The 25080-nt window shown below is 40.2% G+C and overlaps 1 protein-coding gene across 1 annotated transcript in view; it reads left to right on the forward strand.

Annotated features, from left to right (window-relative positions):
- The first annotated feature begins 2012 nt into the window (after positions 1-2012).
- The window catches only part of LOC110528942 (RIPOR family member 3), a 60429-nt gene continuing 37361 nt past the window's right edge, over positions 2013-25080 (forward strand). Inside the window, exon 1 of the mRNA XM_036983154.1 lies at positions 2013-2092. The gene's annotated coding sequence lies outside the window, so the exon portion shown is untranslated. The remainder of the gene's footprint in view (positions 2093-25080) is intronic.

Below are 25080 nucleotides of genomic sequence, written 5' to 3' on the forward strand. Positions count from 1 at the left end.
TCCTAATAAAGAGGACGGAACCATGTCACGCTGCATCTTGGTCCACTCATTATAACGATCGTGACAGGTATAAAGCCTCGCTACTACTGACAGGTATAAAGCCTCGCTACTGTTATTTTACTGCTGCTTTAATAATTTTTATTTTAATGTTTTACTCAATTTTTTCCTCAACACTTATTTTTCTTAAAACTGCATTGTTGGTTAAAGGCTTGTAAGTAAGCATTTCACTAAAAGGTCTAGTCGGCGCATGTGACAAATACAATTTGAATTGATCTAGGTAAGTGTTTCTTGGTGTATTGTGCACACAGCAAATCTAAACCTAACCCTAACCTTAACCACACTAATATCCGTATGTCTAAATCTTAAATTAATACCAAATAGCACATTTTTGTTTTCATCCAATTTTATGATATAGTCAATTGTGACTTTGTGGCTGTGCTATCTAATGGAAGCAATTCCCTCTGGCCTCAAAGGAGAAACAACCTTCCAGCTAGCTAATTAGCAAAGAACATAGCTAGCTAGCTAATAGTTTCACCGAGAAGAAGAAAGACTACACCCTTAAAATCTTTGGTCAACATATAAAATGCTTGTGGGGAAAACAACGGCAATGAAAGTTACAAACACAAACCCTTTATTATCAAGACGTAGGACTGATACGACAGAGATGCACACGACACTTGGGGAAGGTGTTATAAGAAGTCATTGGTTGATAGATTAAGCCAATGAGTAATGCTTATCACGACACTTTGTATTGGCTAAGGAAGGCCAAGTTCTATGCATTGTTATTGTAACGTTGTTATCACTTTTCATCATGTCACAATAAGCTTTGTTAAACATCTGGTAACAATGTTAGAAAAACATTTCATATTTTTTCATGTTGAAAAAATGTTGCATTCAAAACTTTGGACAATCTTAACCAGTGTTTCTTCTTGGTCAGGACGTTATTGTAAAATATAATGTGTTCTCAATTATATTTTGAAGGCAACAACTATAGTTTGATAGGGCATTCATAAAGTCTTCATAAGCACTCGTATCAATACTTCACAAATCATTTTGCCACCATTTAAATAGCATGACTAGATATTGAATGGTTTCTTTAGCATTTAGTTAAGCCTTAGTTTTGAAAAAGCTTATTTAAGTGTATAGTTTGTTCAAATTGGGACTGAAAGCTTGCAAGCTTGCAAGTTGCTACAATGTTTCAGGTAGAAAATGTGACTTGGGCATTTGATGAGAAATATATTTGGCTCCTTAAGGGTTAAAGGAGTTAGCCATATGTTCCGTGCACCCCTGCAATCCCTGGCACTCGTCTGGTTTCCCTGTGCTGCCCCTCCTCACTCCTCCCCTCATTCGCTTGGCCCTCAGCCCAGAGAGAGCTGGAAAATCCAATATTTTCCCCCCTAAGATTTAGACCTTAAACTTTTTTCAAGGGATAAAAATGGGCCAGTTTGTTAGAAATGCTGTGCCGATTTCTGGTCCCAGTACATCCCTGTGTGAATGTGTGAATCTTTACCCCAACATATACGCAGTATGGCTAATGTGCTGTTGCATGTCAATCATACTATCTTGCCTCATCCATGGAACATACGTATATATTGTTATTTATTTAACCATTATTTAACCAAGTAAGACCCATTGTTTGAAACCTCTTTTGCGAGAGTGACCTGGCAAGAAGGCAAAACAGGGAAATAGCAGCATGTACATAAAATGTTACAGAAATACACATACATACAAAATACAGTGTTATAAATACATTTGAATATTACCAAACCCTGCAGATGAGAAAGTTTAACGTGCATGTCACAGTAGGAATTAAATGATAACACAATCAGACCCCTCTGAAAGATCAAAGCTGATGTACTATCAGTCAACGTAAAGTTTGGCGGGATCTCTGGGGTACTGCAATGGAGAGATGTCTAATTTATTTTGCAAGTTACACATTTATCAACAGAGGGCGCTATTATGTCACAATAGCCAAATGCATAGGCAGGTCATATCCAGATCACTGCCTACATAAAGAACAAGATATCAGTACAGCTGAATGTATGATCGCTTGCTTTGAGTCACCCTGGGATAGGAGTGTGTTTTCTATCAGGTAAGGTCAAACATTTGCTGTCAGTACTACCACTACTGTACTTCCTGCCTCTTTGCTTGGGCTGTGCTCATTCAGTGTCCGCGTTTACATCCCAAGGCAATTGCTCATCAAGATGACATACATGCAATTGTGTTTTCATGGGATGAAAAGGATACTTTTAGCACAAATGCATGTATGCATTTGCTGAGTGCCTATACAATTGATAAAGTTGTTTACAGTGTCAACTCGGCCATAGTTTCTCATGAACCCCTTATGCTGTTGCTTGCCAGATCAAACAAAAACAATGAGGCTTGTCCTCACTCCTACTCAGTGAGTCAGTGGGTCTGGAGAAGGATTTGACACATTTTAAAACAAATAAGCCTAAGGCCTTCTCACAAGTCTGCAGCCTCCGTGTTTCTTTTTTAAACTCTTGCTCATGCTTATGGAAAATCTATCTGATTGAGAAATGGGAGGGGACAGAGGACTTTCAAGCTGTGCTTCCCACAGGTGGGGGAACATCTAGCTTAGAGTTAAATACTGTATAATGTTGCAGTGACATTGCAGGGAGGTTGTATAGAAGTTGTGGCTGTGTTTATTGTACATGAGGGTGCTCTTAGCTTGGGGTTTCTCCCAGAGATTGAAAAGCAGATTACATATTTTTTTTAAAGTAAAACACGCTTTTGGATGCCTAATAAAGAGCTTTGACATGCACTAATCGAAAGCAGCATCCAAAGAAGAGTCGGACAGATCCCATGCAGGCTTAAAGCATAGGGTGACAGGGACTAAAATATGACTAAATTACAAAAAATTGCTGAACTATGCACTATATGAACTATAAGTTTATCTTTATTTTTACTATTTTCTACATTGTAGAATAATAGTGAATATATCAAAACTATGAAATAACACATACGGAATAATTTCCAATCCCTCTTATATTTTTATGGTAAATACACTGCTCAAAAAAATAAAGGGAACACTAAAATAACACATCCTAGATCTGAATGAATGAAATATTCTTATTAAATACTTTTTTCTTTACATAGTTGAATGTGCTGACTACAAAATCACACAAAAATGATCAATGGAAATCAAATTTATCAACCCATGGAGGTCTGGATTTGGAGTCACACTCAAAATCAAAGTGGAAAACCACACTACAGGCTGATCCAACTTTGATGTAATGTCCTTAAAACAAGTCAAAATGAGGCTCAGTAGTGTGTGTGGCCTCCACGTGCCTGTATGACCTCCCTACAATGCCTGGGCATGCTCCTGATGAGGTGGCGGATGGTCTCCTGAGGGATCTCCTCCCAGACCTGGACTAAAGCATCCACCAACTCCTGGACAGTCTGTGGTGCAATGGTGGATGGAGCGAGACATGATGTCCCAGATGTGCTCAATTGGATTCAGGTCTGGGGAACGGGCGGGCCAGTCCATAGCATCAATGCCTTCCTCTTACAGGAACTGCTGACACACTCCAGCCACATGAGGTCTAGCATTGTCTTGCATTAGGAGGAACCCAGGGCCAACCGCACCAGCATATGGTCTCACAAGGGGTCTGAGGATCTCATCTCGGTACCTAATGGCAGTCAGGCTACCTCTGGCAAGCACTTGGAGGGCTGTTCAGCCCCCCAAAGAAATGCCACCCCACACCATGACTGACCCACCGCCAAACCGGTCATGCTGGAGGATGTTGCAGGCAGCAGAACATTCTCCACGGCGTCTCTAGACTGTCACGTCTGTCACATGTGCTCAGTGTGAACCTGCTTTCATCTGTGAAGAGCACAGGGCGCCAGTGGCGAATCTGCCAAGCTTGGTGTTCTCTGGCAAATGCCAAACGTCCTGCACGGTGTTGGGCTGTAAGCCCAACCCCCACCTGTGGACGTTGGGCCCTCATACCACCGTCATGGAGTCTGTTTCTGACCGTTTGAGCAGTCACATGCACATTTGTGGCCTGCTGGAGGTCATTTTGCAGGGCTCTGGCAGTGCTCCTCCTGCTCCTCCTTGCACAAAGGCAGAGGTAGCGGTCCTGCTGCTGGGTTGTTGCCCTCCTACGGCCTCCTCCACATCTCCTGATGTTCTGGCCTGTCTCATGGTAGCGCCTCCATGCTCTGGACACTACGCTGACAGACACAGCAAACCTTCTTGCCACAACTCGCTTTGATGTGCCATCCTGGATGAGCTGCACTACCTGAGCCACTTGTGTGGGTTGTAGACTTCGTCTCATGCTACCACTAGAGTGAAAGCACCGCCAGCATTCAAAAGTGACCAAAACATCAGCCAGGAAGCATAGGAACTGAGAAGTGGTCTGTGGTCACCACCTGCAGAACCACTCCTTTATTGGTGGTGTCTTGCTAATTGCCTATAATTTCCACCTGTTGTCTATTCCATTTGCACAACAGCATGTGAAATTTATTGTCAATCAGAGTTTGATTTCACAGAAGTATGATTGACTTGGAGTTACATTGTGTTGTTTAAGTGTTTACTTTATTTTTTTGAGGAGTGTATATATATTTATACATATGTACATACCCACATATAAATTCAGCAAAAAAAGAAACGTCCCTTTTTCAGGACCCTGTCTTTCAAAGATAATTCATAAAAAGTCCAAATTACCTCACAGATCTTCATTGTAAAGGGTTTAAAACACTGTTTCCCATGCTTGTTCAATGAACCATAAACAAGTAATGAACATGCACACGTGGAACGGTTGTTAAAAATTCGTATGGCTGCAATCCCGTTAACGGGATGATATGACAACAGCCAGTGAAAGTGCAGGGTGCCAAATTCAAAACATCAAAAATCTCATAATTAAAAGTCCTCAAACATACATGTATCTTATACCATTTTAAAGGTAGTCTTGTTGTGAATCCCACCACAGTGTCCGATTTCAAATAGGCTTTACGGCGAAAGCACCACAAACGATTATGTTAGGTGACCACCAAACCACAAAAAAAAACTGTCATTTTCCAAGCCAAAGAGGAGTCACAAAAATCACAAATGGAGATAAAAATGAATCACTAACCTTTGATGATCTTCATCAGATGACACGCATAGGACTTCATGTTACACAATACATGTATGTTTTGTTTGATAAAGTTCATATTTATCAAAATATGAGTTTACATTGGCGCGTTACATTCACTAGTTCCAAAAACATCCAGTGATTTTGCAAATCCACATCATTCAACAGAAATACTCATCATAAATGTAGATTATAATACAAGTTATACACATGGAATTATAGATATACCTCTCCTTAATGCAACCGCTGTGTCTGATTTCAAAAAATCTTTCCGGAATAAGCAAACCATGCAATAGTCTGAGACGGCGCTCAGAAGAAATAGTCACAATAGCCGCCAGATTGGCATCAACATAAACAAGAAATTACATGATGAATATTCCCTTACCTTTGATGATCTTCAACAGAAAGCACTCCAGGAATCCCAAGTCCACAATAAATGTTTGATTTGTTCAATAATGTCCGTTATTTATGTCCAAATACCTCCGTTTGTTAGCTCGTTTGGTATACATATCCAAACACTCATTCTGGTCAGCGAGCGTTACGTCAGACAAAAACTTCAAAAAGTTATATTACAGGTCGAGGAAAAATTTCAAACTAAGTACAGAATCAATCATTAGGATGTTTTTAACATATAGCTTCAATAAAGTTCCCACCGGAGTATTCCTTTGTGTCTTGATGAGCAATGGAATGCAAGTGGATACCATGAGGAATGAGCGTGATCAGAAAATGTCTGACTGCCAGTCAACTGATAGATTCTGCTCTCATTCAGTCCCACAACACAGTAGAAGTCTGTTAATGTAATTGAATTATGCCAATGTGCTTTCATTAATTGAAAACCCTTAATCTATTTTATGAGAATTTGGAGGTGTAACTGTGAATGTATTTCAAGGCCTACCTTCAAACTCAGTGCCTCTTTGCTTATCATCAAGGGAACATCAAAAGAAATCAGCCAAGACCTCAGAAAAAAAACTGTTGACCTCCACAAGTCTGGTTCATCCTTTGGAGAAATTTCCAAAAGCCTGAAGGTATCACGTCAATCTGTACAAACAATAGTACGCAAGTATAAACACCATGGGACCAAGCAGCCGTCATACCGCTCAGGAAGGAAACTCGTTCTGTCTCCTAGAGATGAACGTACTTTGCTGCAAAAAGTGCAAATCAATCCCAGAACAACAGCAAAGGACCTTGTGAAGATGCTGGAGGAAATAGGTACAAAAGTATCTGTATCCTCAGTAAAAACGAGTCCTATATCGACATAACCTGAAAGGTCGCTCAGCAAGGAAGAAGCCACTGCTCCAAAACTGGCATAAAAAAAGCCAGACTACGGTTTGCAACTGCACATGGTGTCAAGGTTGTGCGCTACTGGTGGAGAAGTCAGGTGCAAGAGAGCAGAGACTTGTGAACAGGCGCACACTTTATTAAGGCAGAGGCAATAAAACAGACAGACGCCACTGCGTCAAAACCTCCAGCCAAAGGTAAAAAGTGCAAGGCGCGAAACAGTCACAAAAATAAGCAAATGTTTAACAATTAACTTCATTAGGATAGGGGGCAGCATTGGGAAGTTTGGATGAAAAGCGTGCCCAGAGTAAATTGCCTGTTACTCAGGCCCAGAAGCTAGAATGTGCATATAAGATTTGGATCTGGATAGAAACCACTCTAAAGTTTCCAAAACTGTTAAAATAATGTATGTGAGTATAACAGAACTCATATGGCAGGCAAAAACCTGAGAAAAATCCAACCAGGAAGTGGGAAATCTGAGGTTTGTAGTTTTTTTAAGTGATTGCCTATCCAATATACTGTGTCTAAGGGGTCAGACTGGACTTCCTAAGGGTTCCACTAGATGTCAACAGTCTTTAGAAAGTTGTTTCAGGCTTCTATTGTGAAAGGGGAGCGAATAAGAGCTGTTTCAACAAGTGGTCAGGCTGAAAGCCTTTAGTTTAGTCTCGCACGTGGCCTTGAGCGCGAGCTCCGTTCCCTTTACTTTCTAATGAAAACAGTATTGTCCGGTTGAAACATTATTGAATATTTATGATAAAAACACCCTAAGGATCGATTAGAAACATTGTTTGACATGTTTCTACGAACTTTAATGGAACTTTTTTGAATTTTCATCTGGACTTTGTGAGCGCGCTTTGTGCATTTGGATTACTGGACTAAACGCTAGAACAAAAAGGAGGTATTTGGACATAAAGATTAAATTTATCGAACAAAACGAACATTTATTGTCTAACATGGAGACCTGGGAGTGCCATCAAATGAAGATCATCAAAGGTAAATTATTAATTTTAACGCTATTTCTGACTTGTGACACCTCTCCTTGGTTGGAAAATGGCTGTATGGATTATTGTGGCTAGGCGCTGACCTAACATGGTGTGCTTTCGCCGTAAAGCCTTTTTGAAATCGGACACTGTGGCTGGATTAACAAGAAGTTTATCTTTAAAATGTTGCATAATACTTGTATGTTTGAGGAATTTTAATTTAGAGATTTCAGTTGTTTGAATTTGGCGCCCTGCAATTTCACGCTCACGTCCCGAACAATCCCAAAGAGGTTAAACATCCTTCGTGAAATACCACGGAATACAGGGGAAAAAAACAGCCTGGCGCGTTACACGAAACACGTAACGAAAACAATTCCACACAAAGACGTGCAGGGGGAACAGAGGCATAAATACATGCAGTGTGATTAGGGAATGTAAACCAGGTGTGCAGGGAACAAGACAAAAAAAATGGAACAATGGAAAAATGGAGCAGTGATGGCTAGAAAGCCGGTGACGTCGACTGCCGAACGCCGCCCGAACAAGGAGAGACTTCGGTGGAAGTCATGACACATGGGGACAAAGATCGTACTTTTTGGAGAAAGTCCTCTGGTCTGATGAAACAAAAATATAACTGTTTGGTCATAATGACCATCGTTATGTTTGGAGGAAAAAGGGGGATGCTTGCAAGGTGAAGAACACCATCCCAACTGTGAAGCATAGGGGTGGCAGCATAATATTGTGGGGGTGCTTTGCTGTAGAAGGGACTGGTGCACTTCATAAAATAAATGGCTTCATGAGGCAGGAAAATGATGTGGATATATTGAAGCAACATCTCAAGACATCAGTCAGGAAGCTTGGTTGCAAATCGGTCTTTAAAATGGACAATGACCCCAAGCATACTTCCAAAATTGTGGCCAAATGGCTTACAACAAAGTCAAAGTATTGGAGTGGCCATCACAAAGCCCTGACCTCAATCCTATAGAAAATATGTGGGCAGAACTGAAAAAGCGTGTGCGAGCAAGGAGGCCTACAAACCTTACTCAGTTACACCAGCTCTGTCAGGAGGAATGGGCCAAAATTCACCTAACTTATTGTGGGAAGCTTGTGGAAGGCCACCCGAAATGTTTGACCCAAGTTAAAGAATTTATAGGCAATGCTACCAAATACTAATTGAGTGTATGTAAACTTCTGACCCACTGGGAATGTATTGAAAGAAATTAAAGCTGAAATAAATCATTCTCTCTACTATTATTCTGACATTTCACATTCTTAAAATAAAATGGTGATCCTAACTGACGTATGTAAGACAGGGAATCTTTACTAGGATCAAATGTCAGGAATTGTGAAAAACTGAGTTTAAATGTACTTTTTTTATTTTTTTATTTTTTATTTCACCTTTATTTAACCAGGTAGGCTAGTTGAGAACAAGTTCTCATTTGCAACTGCGACTTGGCCAAGATAAAGCATAGCAGTGTGAACAGACAACACAGAGTTACACATGGAGTAAACAATGAACAAGTCAATAACACAGTAGAAAAAAAGAGAGTCTATATACATTGTTTGCAAAAGGCATGAGGAGGTAGGCAAATAATTACAATTTTGCAGATTAACACTGGAGTGATAAATGATCAGATGGTCATGTACAGGTAGAGATATTGGTGTGCAAAAGAGCCGAAAAGTAAATAAATAAAAACAGTATGGGGATGAGGTAGGTAAAATTGGGTGGGCTATTTACCTATAGACTATGTACAGCTGCAGCGATCGGTTAGCTGCTCAGATAGCAGATGTTTGAAGTTGGTGAGGGAGATAAAAGTCTCCAACTTCAGCGATTTTTGCAATTCGTTCCATTCACAGGCAGTAGAGAACTGGAACGAAAGGTGGCCAAATGAGGTGTTGGCTTTAGGGATGATCAGTGAGAACTTGGCGAAGGTGTATGTAACTTCCGACTTTAACTGTAAATGAACACCCAAAGCATTGTCTTTTATGCTAGTCAGGAAGTAGAGGCTTTCATATTTTATTCTCAGGGAATATCTTCTGTCTGTATTGATTCCGGAGGGTTTTCATGACAGCTTTGAATGTCTGGAATTGTGTCCCAAATGGCATCCTATTTTCTATATACACAGTATAGTCTATGGGCCCTGATCAAATTTATTGCACTTTGTAGAGAATAGGGTGCCATTTGGTACGTAGTCTGGGAGATCAATATGAATTGCCTTCATATTGTTAAGAGGAAGGTTATAACAGATGAGAGCAAAGTTAATATGTTGAAAGGGCAACAATCGTTCAGATATAATTTCTCACATTGGCACAACATAACAGGAGATGCCTTGAACTTTATAGAGGCAGTAAAGTCATCTGTTTCACATTTGATTCGCTGGCAGAAAAATAAATAATTATACTAATGATGCCTTGATGAAAATATGACACCAATAAGGGAATGATTACGATGCCATAATAAATCAGGGGCCAAGTTCATCACCAAACATGGGAGGAGAGAGAGAGCTTGGATAGAGGCATGCAGCATCTGGAGAAAACATTTAGACTAACCATTAAGCATCCAAAACCTCTTAAAAGCTGATTAAAATATTCCCTGCTTGTGAACGACATGTTTAAAGGAAGTATTTGATGGCATGTATGGCTCTAAAGAGTCTCATGGTTTCGTGTTACAGAGTTAACACCAAGGTTTCATGGGTATTCACTTTTATCTATGAGAGGGTCTCTCTGGTGAGGGTTCCAGTGGTCGCCCTGTGGTCTGGGCTCTGTGTGTATGTGCATGCGGGTGTGAGTGTGTGCATGATTCTGTGTGTTTCTATGTGTGCTAATTTACAGTGCTGTCAGAAACCCCTTGACTTTTTCCACATTTTGTTGCATTACAGCCTGAAATGTTGTGTCACTGGCCTGCGCACAATACCCCATAATGTCAAAGTGGAATGATGTTTTCTTGAAATTTGTACAAATTAATAAAAAATGAAAAGCTGAAATGTCGAGTCAACAACCCCTTTGTAATGGCAAGCTTAAATAAGTTCAGGAGTAAATATTTGCTTAACAAGTCAAATAATAAGTTGCAAGAATTCTGTGTTCAATAATAGTGTTTAACATGATTTTTGAATGACTACCTCATCTCTGTACCCCACACATACAATTATCTGTAAGGTCCCTCAGTCGAGCAGTGAATTTCAAACACAGATTCAACCACAAAGACCAGGGAGGTTTTCCAATGCCTCACAAAGAAGGGCACCTATAGGTAAATGGGTAAAAAGGAGCAGACATTGAATATCCTTTTGAGCATGGTGAAGTTATTAATAACACCCAGTCACTACAAAGATACACGCGTACTTCCTAAATCAGTTGCTGGAGAGGAAGGCAACCGCCTACAGATTTCACCATGAGGCCAAAGGTAACTTTAAAAGGGAATTTCCCCTTGGGGTAGCCCTGGGTTTGTTTTGATCATGTCCAAGGGATTTTTAGGTCAGTGAGATGAGTTTCACACATAATTGGCCACGAAGAGGGCAGGACTGGGCTTCACGTGACGAACGGTACACCCTAATGGCGGCAGGTAGTCTGACGGGTAGGAGCATTGGGCCAGTAACTGAAAGGTTTCTGGATCGAATCCCCAAGCTGTCAAAATAAATATCTGCCGTTCTGCCGTGAGCAAGGCAGTTAACCCCCAACAACAACTGCTCCCCAGGCATTGATGACGTGGATGTCGATTAAGGCAGCCCCCTGCACCTCTGATTCAGAGGGGTTGGGTTAAATGCACAAGACAAATTTCAGCTGAATGCATTCAACTGACTAGGTGTTCCCCCTTCCTTCCCTTCTAATGATGACTTCCAATGTATTTGGGGGGGTCTGAAAATAAATGTAGTCCTGCTATGTGGCATTTCATGAAGCCTCTTTGTTCTCCTATTGTATGTTTGTTTGTGAGAATATATGGTTGTCCTTGTTTGATAGAGCCAACAGTTACAGAGTTTAATGGCTGTGATAGGAGACAACTAAGGATGGATACACAACATTGTAGTTACTCAACAATACTAACCTAAATGACAGAGTGAAAAGAAGTAAGCCTGTACAGAATAAAACAAATAAAAATAAAACTGCAAAAAATGTCCTGAATATAAAGCGTTATGTTTGGGGCAAATCCAACGTAACACATCACTGAGTACCTATCTTCATATTTTCAAGCATGGTGATGGCTGCATCACGTACGGGTATGCTTGTCATCGGCAAGGACTACGTTTTTTTTTAGGATAAAACAAAACAGAAAATAGCTAAGCACAGGCAAAGTTTGTAGAGGGAAACCTGGTTCAGTCTGCTATCCAACAGACACTGGGAGACAAATTCACCTTTCAGCAGGACAATAACCTAAAACACAATGCCAAATATACCCTGAAGGTGCTTACCAATACGACATTGAATGTTCCTGAGTGGCCTAGTTAGAGTTTTAACTGATATATGATGGAAATCTATGGCTCTCTAGCAATGATCAAAAAACAACTTGACAGATCTTGAAGAATTTAAAAAATAATGTTGTGCAAATATTGTACAATCCATGTGTGCAAATCTCTTTGATTCTTAACTAAAAAGACTCACAGCTGTAATTGCTGCCAAAGGTTATTCTAACATGTATTGACCCATCTGGTTTGGGTGTGAATACTTCATGAGTACTTCATTTTCAATACATTTTTTAAAATGTCAAAAAACATGGTATCCCTTTGTCGTTATGGGGTATTGTGTGTAGATGGGTGATTTCTTATTATTGAATAAATGTTGAATTCAGGCTGTAACACAGAGAGATGTGGAACAAGTCACAGGGTATGAATACTTTCTGATGGCACTGTATATGTTCATTATATGTATTCGAATGTACATGTCTGAGTGTGGAGGGATATCAATTGTCCAGAGGAGACTGTGTGAATCAGGCCTTCATGGTCAAATTGCTGCAAAGAAACCAATACTAAAGGACACCAATAAGAAGAAGAAACTTGCTTGGGCCAAGAAACTTGAGCAATGGACATTAGACCAGTGGTGTCTTTGTGATACGTGGTGTGGGATGATCTCCGCATGTGTATTTCCCACAGTAAAGCATGGAGGAGGAGGTGTTATGTGTGGGAGTGCTGCATCAGATGACCTGGCCTCCACAATCCCCCAACCTCAAACATATTGAGATGGTTTGGGATGAGTCGGAGCGCAGAGTGAAGGAAAAGCAGCCAACAAGTGCTCAGCATATGTGGGAACTCCTTCAAGACTGTTGGAAAAGCATTCCAAGTGTAGCTGGTTGAGAGAATGTCAAGAGTGTGCAAAGCTGTTATCAAGTCAAAGAGTGGCAATTTGAAGAATCTCAAATATAACATATATAAACTTAACAGTTTTTTGCTTACTACATGATTCCGTGTGTGTTATTACATAGTTTTGATGTCTTCACTATTTCCCCCCTCTCTCTTGGGTAGGATGTGAAGATTATTCATAGATTATACAAGTGAAGTTGAAGTGAAGTTGAGGAAGAGCTCTGATTGTTTACATAGTGTGTTTATTTTAATCTGTGATATTAAGGTTTACTTCCAAAAATGTGTAATCTCTCAAATTGAAATTGAAACGGATGCATAAGAATTTAAAGATGCTTTCCTCGCCCCTGTGGTTGCAGAATGAATAACATAAACAATTGCAGGATGTTATCTCCTAGGAAACAACATTACACAACATGTTTCTTCACTCAATTACACCATATGGAAAAACGTTTGTTCTCTCCTTACCTTGTGTCCAGTCAAATCAAAAACAAAAGTTGGAACATTTTGTGATATACCCCCCCCCCCCCCCCCCCCCAAAAAAAAAATATATATATATTGCATCTCCTCTATAGCCCCTGCTCCTTTGCCTCCCCATCCCTCCATTGCTTCATCCCTCCATCTCTGTGAAAGAGCTTTTCACATCTTTCTGTTTTCTTTATGGTTGTCTGTATGGTTCCAGCCTGTCTGTCTGTCCGTCCTTCCCTCTCTCTCTCTCAGACCTCTCTCTCTCTCTCTCTCTCAGACCTCTCTCTCTCTCAGACCTCTCTGTTGTTAATCTCTTTAGGAGAGCCCCAAACAGAGTGAGTGTGACTTCTTACTGCCATTTTTTTTCAACACAATGCTTTTGGAATGCACTGCATAATATATGTTGCACAATTGATTTAAGAGGGCTCATCAACTCTCATCACCTCTATTTCCATTTGGGTCCGAATGTCTTCCGAGTGTTTATACTTTGAAGAGGCTGGTTGGAGAGTAGAGGCTGGTTGTGTTTTTTTAGCAGGGAGAGCAGAGAAACAGCCACATTATTATAATTATCAGATTATGGTTTGCGAGGCCCTGATCAACTGTGGCACAGAGCCAAAGGCAGCTGAGTGGCCCTTGGGGACCGGCATAGCTGGTGGTTAAAGTTGATTGATGACTAACGGCCCCGAATGAACAGCTGTACTCAACATGCGGAGAGGAGACATCAGTTCCCAAACCTGAGAACAAGCAACAGTGAGAAACACTCCAACAATGAGAAACACTCCAACAATGAGAAACACTTCAACAATCAGAAACATTCCAACAATGAGGAACACTCCAACAATGAGAAACACTCCAACAATGAGAAACACTCCAACAATGAGAAACACATCATCAGTCAAAGACAGTTAAAAGGGCTTACACAACTACAATTCTTTCAATAGCGACATAAACTTTTATAGAATAGTTTTTTTATCAAGATAATTGTCCCGCTATTACTCAGCGGGACAAACTGGGCAAAATTGGTTGAAATTATGTCATTATGACATAACTTCAACCTGTTTTTAGTTGTATTGATACCATTTCAACCAGTTTGCCAGCTGGATATGAGTTATCAACCATGATAGCTGAGGTATTGTTGTGGGAGATATCCAACTGCGAGGGCCAATCCTCTTTTAACAAGCTTCATTAAGTCACTTAACCTTGCCCTCGTAATCCTCCTGCAGAGAGTGGCTTACGTAAACAATAACAGCTAATAGGCTTTGTTCCCTGACACTAGTGTTTGCTGAGACTGATCACCAGGGAGTTTCAGTGAAACTTCATTTGTCTGTCGTTTTGCCTTTATAACACTGTTATAATGCATATATGTAACAGAAGTAAGAATGAGCTGTAAACTCACTTCACAGCTAGCTTGAAATTTCGCCAATAGAATAGAATAATTTTGTATAGCACATCTGGTTGGTACGTTGTCAAGGTCACGTGTCTGAGATCAGAGAACCATTGGTTTGAGGGGACAGGGACAGTGGAGGAAGCAAAGCTGTTAGCAGGACACTGATGTCAGTTTCATACACACACATGCAGTGAATTCGGGAAAGTATTCAGACCCCTTCCCTTTTTCTACATTTTGTTACATTACAGTCTTATTCTAGAATGGAGTGAATAAAAAAATGTCTTCATCAATCTACGCACAACACGCCATAATGAAAAAGCGAAAACAGGTTTTAAGAAATGTTTGCAAATGTATTATTTTTTTTTTTTAAAGAAATACCTTATTTACATAAGCATTCAGACCCTTTGCTATGAGATTTGAAATTGAGCTCAGGTGCGTCCTGTTTCCATTGATCATCCTTGAGATGTTTCTACAACTTGATTGGAGTCCACCAATCATAAATCCAATTGATTGGACATGATTTGGAAAGGCTCACACCTGTCTACAGAAGGTCCCACAGTTGACAGTGCATGTCAGACCAAAAAACCAAGCCACGAGGTTGAAGGAATTGTCGGTAGAGCTCAGAGACTGGATTGTGTTGAGGCACAGATCTGGGGAGGGTACCAAAAAATGTCTGCAGCACTGAAGGTCCCCAAGAACACAGTGGCCTCCATCATTCTTAAATGGAACAAGTTGGGAACCACCAAGACCAATATACTTATCCTCTTGCTCAGTTGTGCACCGGGGCTTTCCACTCCTCTTTCTATTCTGGTCAGAGACAGTTTGCGCTGTTCTGTGAAGGGATTAGTACACAGCGTTGTACAAGATCTTCAGTTTCTTGGCAATTTCTCGCATGGAATAGCCTTAATTTCTCAGTACAAGAATAGACTGATGAGTTTCAGAAGAAAGTACTTTGTTTTTGGCAATTTTGAGCCTGCAATCAAACCCACAAGTGCTGATGCTCCAGATACTCAACTAGTCTAAAGAAGGCCAGTTTTATTGCTTCTATAACTCTTCATCCTACCCCCTCCTTTTTCGAACATTCTGTTAAAAATCGCGCAACATTTCAGCGTCCTGCTACTCATGCCAGGAATATAGTATATGTATATGATTAGTATGTGTGGATAGAAAACACTCTGAAGTTTCTAAAACTGGTTAAATCACGGCTGTGACTATAACAGAGCGTGTGTTTCATCGAAAAGCGCAAGAAAAACTGGTCACTGAAAGCTGAAAAAAGTATCCATGCGCCCCTTTCATGTATTGTTTAAAGGAAACCAAATTTAATATGGACACGGATGCAATTCCTACAGCTTCCACACGATGTCGCCAAAAACGTCATTTTCATTGACAAAAATCCTTTGAGACATTACCAATAGAGCCGTCATTCCATCCAGCCTATTTTGGAAGATTGAAAAATGGACATTGTTTTCTTGAGTAGCTGCTATTGAATACAGATCGCCCAGTGATCAATTTGATCGCTTATTAACGTTTACAAATACCTAAAGTTGGGTTACAAAAGTAGGTTGAAGTGTTTTGTCAAAGAATATAGGCAACTTATATACGGATTTAATCGGGAAAAAGACCAATTTGTGATGTTTATGGGACATATAGGAGTGCCAACAAAGAATATCATCAAAGGTAATGAATGTTTTATATTTTATTTCTGCGTTTTTGTGTAGCGCCGGCTACGCTAATTCTATTGTTTACGTCGCCTTCAGGCATTTTGGGGTGTTGCATGCTATCAGATAATAGCTTCTCATGCTTTCGCCGAAAAGCATTTTAAAAATCTGACTTGTTGGCTAGATTCACAACGAGTGTAGCTTTAATTCAATACCCTGCATGTGTATTTTAATGAACGTTTGAGTTTTAACGAGTACATTTAGCATTTAGCGTAGCGCATTTGCATTTCCAGGTGCCTACTTGAGACGTCTGCGTCTCAAGTAGGATAAAGAAGTTAATCAGAACAACAGTTTTTCATCTGTGCTAACATCATTTCAAAAGGGTTTTCTAATGATCAATTAGCCTTTTAAAATGATAAACTTGGATTAGCTAACACAATGTGCCTTTGGAACACAGGAGGGATGTTTTCTGATAATGTAACTCTGTACGCCTATGTAGATATTCCATTAAAAAATCTGCCGTTTCCAGCTACAATAGTCATTTACAACATGAACAATGTCTACACTGTATTTCTGGTCAATTTTATGTAATTTTAAAAGACAAAAAATGTGTTTTCCTCTAAACAACACGGATATTTCTAAATGACCCCAAACCTTTGAACTGTAGTGTATATAACGTGGAATAAAATTGTAATTGAATGTGATCTACTTCACTTTTTTATAATGAGGGGAAGTCTTCAGGCGACTAGAAAAAAATCCATGCTTGTAAAGTCAACACTGACCAGGTCCTTGATTATAATACGCCATACCTGGGGGCTTACAAGCCATGTGGGCACCAGTAACACAAGTCCACCCTCTTACACATACTGTATATTACATGTTGTAATGATTTATGACAACCAAGTGGATTTAAGATTCATAAAACACAGATCTCTAACAATAATTTGGAATGCCAGATCAACTGAATGCTGGACTGTGTTTCCAGTTTAATTTGACACGTCATAATGTTGTTGTTACTGATTAAATAAGCACTCAGCTTTGGTACAATATCCAAAGGTTTCAACACTGCCTTTACATAATGTTTGGACTTTGGGCGAAAGAGAATAATTCTAGTGATTCTGGGCAAATTCGTGGAAAATGGCAAAGAGACAAGCCAACAAGAACTGTGAGTTGTGGTTCTCCAGATTGTCTCTTTAGTTGTCAGAGGGATGCTTTTCTACCTGGAACCCTTCCTTGTGCTAATATTTCAATTGGCCTGGGCTCGATAACTGCAGCATGTTGTCATGTGGAGAGACACAGCCATCTGAGTCAAAGTGAACTAAGTGTCAAGATTAAGTAACTCAATCGGCCATTACTTACGTGGCCTTTCTCACACCACACATGCATCTTAATCATTTACCAGTGCTAGCATTGTTATGGAAACGGTACACTCTTAGAAAAAAAGGTGTGGGGGGGGCAGCAAGTCAAATACGTGACCTTTGAGATTGTGTGGGTGGGAGCAGGTAGCTGACTAGTGGTAGCTATTCATTAGCCTGAAAGTCTATGGTTAGAACTATTGGCCAGTCTTTCAGTTTTTGCCATGATACTCATGTACTGCCTGCGTCTGAGTGATTGAAGCAGGGAGAACTTGGGTGGCCGGGGTCCCAGATTATCTTCTTGGCCTTTTTGTGACACCTGGTGTTGTAGGTGTCCTGTAGGGCAGGCAGTATGCACCCTATGGTGCGTTTGGCTGCACATATCCCCCTCTGAAGAGCCTGCAGTCTGCGGCGGTGGAGTTGCCGTAACAGGCTGAGATGCAGACCGACAGTATGCTCTCAATGGTGCTCCTGTAGAACACTGTGAGGGCCCTGTCGCTGTTGTGCCTTCTTCACCCCAATAAAGAAAATGAGAAGTAAAAACAGGTTCAGCCCCTGGTTCGACCGTGATCTGGCAGAGTTACTCCACCTCAAGAATTCCATTTGGCGAAAGGGTCGGCACCCGCATACTCAGGCTGACTAGCTCTCGTTCAGGTAAATGAGAAATAAGTGCACTCAGGCTATCCGGAAGGCCAAAGTTAGTTACTTTAAGGAGCAGTTCTCTATCTGTGGGTCTAACCCCAAGAAGTTCTGGAAAATGGTTAAAGACCTGGAGGATGAACCCTCCTCCTCACAGCTGCATATGTCCCTTAATGTTGATAATGAAGTGTTGATTGAAGAGCTCAGCCATGTGCTCCTTGTCAGTAATAACCACATCAAGTCAGGATTCTTATTTGACTCATTGCCAGTCCAACATTTCCTCAACTCCCACCCCTTCTAATGCGACTAGCCCCGATGCTCCTCCCTCCTCCTTTTTCCCCTGCCCGCTATGAAGTTTCTCCCTACAGGTGGTCACTGAGTCTAAGGTGCTAAAGGAGCTCCTGGAACTTGATCCCCAAAAAAACATCTGGGTCAGATGGTTTAGATCCTTTCTTCTTTAAGGTTTCAGCCCCTATCATTGCTAAGCCTTTCTCTAACCTTTAATAACGTATCTCTCCTCTCTGGGGAGGTTCCCATTGCTTGGAAGGCAGCCACGGTGCGTCCTTTATTTAAAGGTGGGGGATCAAGCTGATCCTAACTCTTTATAGGACCATTTCTATTTTGCCCTGTTTATCAAAAGTGTTGGAAAAACTTGTCAATAATCAACTGACTGGCTTACTTGATGTCTATAGTATTATCTCTGGTTTGCAGTCTGGTTTCTGCTCAGGTTATGTATGTGTCACTGCAACCTTAAAGGTCCTCAATGATGTCACCATTGCCCTTGATTCTAAGCATTGTGGTGCTGCTATTTTGATTGACTTGGCCAAAGCTTTTGATACGGTAGACCATTCCATTCTTGTGGGCCGGCTAAGGAGTAATGGTGTTTCTGATGGGTGTTGGAGAATAATCAGAATTAGTTGGTAACATAGGTAAGATGTTTTATATTCATCATGTGTTTGTAAGTTACTTCTCAGCAGAATGTTATTTTTGTATAATACTGTGGCGGGGTTGCAGTATCTGTTCTATGTCAAGACTAAGTTACTGGGGCCGGAGAGGAGAGAGAGGTCAAGCGTGTATCTCTTGGCTCCACAATGTCTGTGTGCCAGTAAATGTGTCTCTGTGATCTTGTCAAGATAGGATGGATTTGATATATGGCTGTTGATATGGAGGATTTGTTTATGGTTCTGAGTTTGAGAAAATAAAAGTGCTACTATGTTGTTGTCATGTGGTGTTGATACCATGCTGTGTTGTCATGTGCTACTGCCATGCTATGTTATTGTCTTAGGTCTCTCCTTATGTGGTATTGTGGTGTCTCTCTTGTTGTGATGTGTATTTTGTCCTATATTTGTAATTTTAATCCCAGTCCCCGTCCCCGCATTGTAAATAAGAATTAGTTAAATAAAGGTTAAATAAAAAATGTAAAAATGCCCTACAGTGTCCGTGTGGTTAGAACATTTCAGCTTCTGTGAGATGTGTACACCGTTGATGAGGATGGGGGCGTGTCCAGCCTGGTTCCTCCTGAAGTCCACAATCAGCATGGTGCCAGGTTGTTTACACCTGTATCATCACACACTATTTAGTTCAGTTCTTTGCACAACATTATTGTGAGGTATTGTTTGTTTTGTGACACACCTCCATTCGGAGCGCTGTTTTTCACGTAATTGAATCCTCTCATATATGATAGTTTTTGCCTGCCTCACTAATGATGCCTTTGCCTAAAATTGGTAACAACATGTACAACAAATGAACAACATAATTGACAATAGAAGTAAAAACAGTTAACACATACAGTATCAGTCAACATTTTGGACACACATTCAAGGGTTTTTCTTTATTTGGACTATTTTCTACATTGTAGAATAATAGTGAAGACATCAAAACTATGAGATAACAAATCATGTAGTAAACAAAAAATTGTTCAACAAATCAAAATATATGTGAACAGTAAAGTTTGTGCCTGAGCTGGCGGACGAATGGTTCTTGCCTCTGCCTGCTGGAGTTACTTCATGTTGATTCCAACCTTAAAACCTGTTAAGGATATGGCAGACATACGCCCCCTTTGGAGAGATTGGGTACCCCTAGTAAACTGGAAAAAAAATCTGTCAAAAATTGCTAATATATGCAAATAAAAATTATTATTGGATAGAAAACACTCTAAAGATTCTAAAACCGTTGGAATTATGTCTGTAAGTATAGCAGAACTCACAGGGCAGGCATTCTTCCAAACTAGTTTTTGTGGCCATGAAAGTTGGAGCAACTTTGACGTCATGGCCCCCACCCTTCCCAACCAGTTATGATTCTGGGGACACTTTCTATCTCTTCCGCTAGATGTCCTCTTTCAGTAGAGCTTTGAATCGTTCAAATCCCGCGAGAATTGACCCTATGGGAGTGAAATTAGTGCGTGCCACGAGAGAATAGGCTGTGCGTATGGGCGCGAATTGGTCCCAGCCATTCCTTTGTTCCAGCACTCAAGAGAAGGGCAGACGATGGCCGATTGAATTGAAGTTTGTTTTGCGTGTCTAAAACATCATAAAGCTTGCTTCTGCACTTAGTTTGACCTGTTTAGTCGACATATAATATGTAATTTTGAAGTTTTGATGCGCAACTTTTCCGGACCAGAGGACGTTTTGGGTGCATTTCAGCTGATGTTATTAGCAGTAGCTAATACAAAGACGCAAGACTTGAAACCAAACGATGTATTGGGTAAGTATGAAGCCTTCCAGAACATTCTGAACGAAGACCATCGAAGGTAAGGGAATATTTATGCTTAAATCTGTGTTTCTGTTGACTCCAACATTACGTAGAAATGTAGCTTGGAACTGAGCGCCGTCTCAGCATATAGAATAGTGTGCGATTTCTGTAACGTTAAAAATAAATCTAACAAAGCGGTTGCATAAAGAAGCAGTGTATCTTTCTAACTATATGTAGAACATGTATATTTAGTCAAAGTTTATGATGTCTATTTACGTTATCTTGCCGCCCTACATAGATTTCCTGCGGGCATTTTTGAGTAATTTCTGAACGTGAACTCACTGTAAATGGACATTTATGGATATAAATGGCATATTATTGAAAAAAAAAAATGTACTGTGTAACATGTCATATTACTGTCATCTGATGAAGATTTTCAAAAGGTTAGTGAGCGATTTATTTTTTAATCCTGCATTTGTTGATTGCATGTTTTGGCTATTCAAATGAGCTGTGTCTGGTGGTGGTTTTACATACATATGTGCTATGTTTTCGCCGTAAAACATTTTAGAAATCTGGCTAGATGAACAAGGTGTTTATCTTTCATTTGAGCTATTGGACTTGTTAATGTGTGGAGGTTAAATATTTTTAAGAATATTTTTGCGTTCCATGCGCCACCGTTTCAGCTGAACGTGGGAGGGTTGATTCCCAATTGGGAACCAGTATCGTAGACAGGTTAAAGTAACAACAAAGAAAGTTAGCAGGTCTGTTAGGATATTATTTTGTCACTCCATCTGGATAAGGGCATTTCTGTGCTGTGCCAAAAATTCTCAAAAAGGTGAGATGGGAAACTCCACTTGATTCGTATCATTGTAATCCTCTTTCGTTTACAAATCTCATGACATGACTATGAGATGTGGTTGTAACGTAAACTCACCCCATTCCGTACAAATGTGAGCAACCGCAACATTCAAACGAGGCTACAAAGAAAACTAATGGGACTGTAGCGACTGTGTTGACGTCAAACTCGGGGGTATGAACTATGTTTCTATTCAAGCGTTGATCGACATGGTAATGGCTCTATAGTATTGGAGAAAAGTTGAAAAAATGGACCCTCCGTTACATCTTGACTTGTCATGTCATAACGTACAGCACGCATAAAGCAACTATTTCTGTCTTATAATCTCTCTCCACCAGGTGTAGCACTTCTAGCATCCTTTAAAAACAAGAAATGGACAGCGACGGGGGTAAGGGGGGGATACCTAGTCATTTTTTGCGTCATCATTGCATGCGATCATCATTCTCAAAGCCGCTGTTTACTTCTAAGATCACTTTAGCACCGCCCTAAAAACCAGATTAAAATTCGACACAAACCTTCGAATAGGTATGTAATGACACATTATATTAACTCTTTATAGTTTATATGTTTTATTTACATTTTAGAGGTGATAAGGTGATAAGTTGGACAGATCCAGTGAAAAAAAGCAATTTTCCCACACAACATCTCTCCTTCTCACTATCACGCATTAGTTTCGCTTCCCCAACAGCCATTTTTAAAAAGACCCGATGGGGCTCATTGCCTGCTTGAATTATGCAGAAACGGGCAGTGTTTAGGTCTTGTAATTGATTATGTTGGAAAGGGGAGAAATTGTGCATTACAATGGTATTGACATTCAAATTGATCTGGAAGTATTACGTTTTTGGGGCGCTAAAATAAGGGCAATTTTACGGACCAAGGCGATGTACGGGTTTAAGTGAGTTTACGTTATCTAGTGGAATTTTTATTCAGCTGAGCCTGCTAGCTAGCAAAATGTTAGGAGCTAGCGAATTAGCTAGCGAGCAATTGCTGTGAAGTCACCAAAATTATATAAAATAACAATTGAGGTAGCTATGTAATCTAAGACAAAACTTAACTACTACAAACTAATTTAAATTACAATAAATAAAGGTTAATTTACAAAAAAATTGAACTGTCCAGTGGAACCACAGGTGGGCTTATGTCGCTTATCCCTGGAGCCGGCCCTGACCATCATCTAGTGACCTCTTGGCACACCTGATCCAGGTATTGTAAATAAAAAATTTAAAAAATAAAATAATATATGATGACCTGTGTTACATTAAGATGACATCAAATTGTTAATCTAACTTTATGCTGTTTGGCTACAATGCCACATATCACACCTTTTTGGCACAAATGTTAACAACCTTGCAGACATTCTCAGTAGGTTTCACAGCTATTATTGTTGCAATGGCACAATAACTACAATGTGAGACGCAACAGATGCAAATGTTTACTCTCCCTTGGATCTTGTGGCGATGGAGCTGCACAAGATGGCTACTGGGTAGAGGGGACATTGCCAGGCGTTCCCCATTATAGGGTCACCATCTCAACTGGCAAGTGAGGCAGTTCAATATTGGCTGCTTATGATGTTATCATAGGTAATTGTCTAAGAGTTTTGTGTGAGTCTGGATGCTCCATATGTTTAGCAGCCAAGTTAACTATAGTGTATAGCCAAGTTCTGAGCATCCATTCTTTAGATATAATGTAAATATCTATACAATTCCTATAGACAAAATGTATAGAAATCCCTTGGGAGAAGGATTCCCTTTCCTGTCAGTGTGCTGATGTGTGGTGCAGCGGTTTAAGCTCCTAACTCCGGACCACATATAACCCTTCAGCGACAAGGGTTTGAGCCCTGGCTTAGCCGATTGTCTGTGCCGTTAAGCCCCCAGAGTCAATGTCCACGCCCCCTGTGAAAATATAACTAGCATTATAAAAAAATCCCCATAAAATCAGTCTTATTAAGCTAGATACAGTATAACTGTTTACCATTCCCTCTATATCTGTCCTGTACCTTTTTTTAAATTAAAAAAATGTAAATTTAAAAAAAATCATATTTGATTCCAATAAAAAAAATTGAATAAGAATCCAAAAGAAAATCCTTTTCAGATATAAGATAGGTTCCAAAATCTGCTAGGATTTTCCTTTGGATTCTAATATGATTTTTTTTTTATTGGAATCCTATAGGATTTTCGGACTAGGATATGTCTACAAAAGAGTCGTTAAATCTCCAATTTGAGGAGGTAGGAGTATTTGTGTGGAGAGTTCCTTTGTTCTACTGTGACCCTCTCTCTCCCATACTGCATGGTCAGGGAGACAAGAGTCTCTGCAAGGAATTTATGACGTGGTTGTAAAGTCAAAAACTGCTCCAAGGATGGGCCGGGGATGTCCGGGTTGGGCATTGCCGTTCAGGACCTGTTCTCTGTTCGTCCAGGCTGATAGATCTGAGTAGTAACTTAAATAAATACATAATTACATTTCTTTACCAAATGAGCGGCATTTTGGCACTAAGTGTTGGTTGTATGGGGACTTTGTTTATGGCTCTATCACTTCCTAAGTGTCAAGGGAAATTAACCGAAAAGGAATGAAAGCATAAACAAAAGATATATAAAATATAATTCTCACACCTTAATTCTCACACCTAATTGGACTGTATTCTATATACGTTCATGGTCTTTGCTACATGACTCTATCATGGCATTGTCTCTAATGTCATGTCTAGGGCATTCCTAATTTGCGGTGTGTTGCTTAGGGCATTATCCTAAGTTTATATCTTAAGTCTACAGCTGCAAGGCACCAGTTTTGGCCAGTCTACAGGGAAGACCTATGGACCTCTGTGGAGAAACTGGTGAGTACTGTAGCTGTAGAGTCAAAGGCCTCAAAGTAAATGTTCAACTTTACTAAGTCTGGTATTTTGCTCGGACCATTAAGTGATCCTAGCATAAATCCTTACTGAATGTTCCGTTGTACGTGTGTGTTTATGCTTACAGAAGCTCACATGCAAAGGGAAGAACTTATTCAGAATGAGTCTGACATAATCAGGTAATGTTCAGGTCAATGTCTGGAAGTCAGTCAGAATTGGTATCGAGGGAGTCCGTAGTAGTTTTACTACAAGTCACTGTGTCTTCCACTATTGCAAGGGCGATGGGTATGAAGAAGTCTATTGGGGTGGCAGGGTAGCCTAGTGGTTAGAGAGTTGGACTAGTAACCGAAAGGTTGCAAGTTCAAATCCCTGAGCTGACAAGGTACAAATCTGTCGTTCTGCCCCTGAACAGGAAATTAACCCACTGTTTCTAAGCCGTCATTGAAAATAAGAATTTGTTCTTAACTGACTTGCTATTTCATAGATATGTTATCCACGGAGGAGCTAACCTCACGACGGAAGTAATCTTTAAGTATTGGACCAGA

The sequence above is a fragment of the Oncorhynchus mykiss genome, chromosome 7 (genome assembly GCF_013265735.2).
Source record: "Oncorhynchus mykiss isolate Arlee chromosome 7, USDA_OmykA_1.1, whole genome shotgun sequence".
Lineage (NCBI taxonomy): Eukaryota > Metazoa > Chordata > Actinopteri > Salmoniformes > Salmonidae > Oncorhynchus > Oncorhynchus mykiss.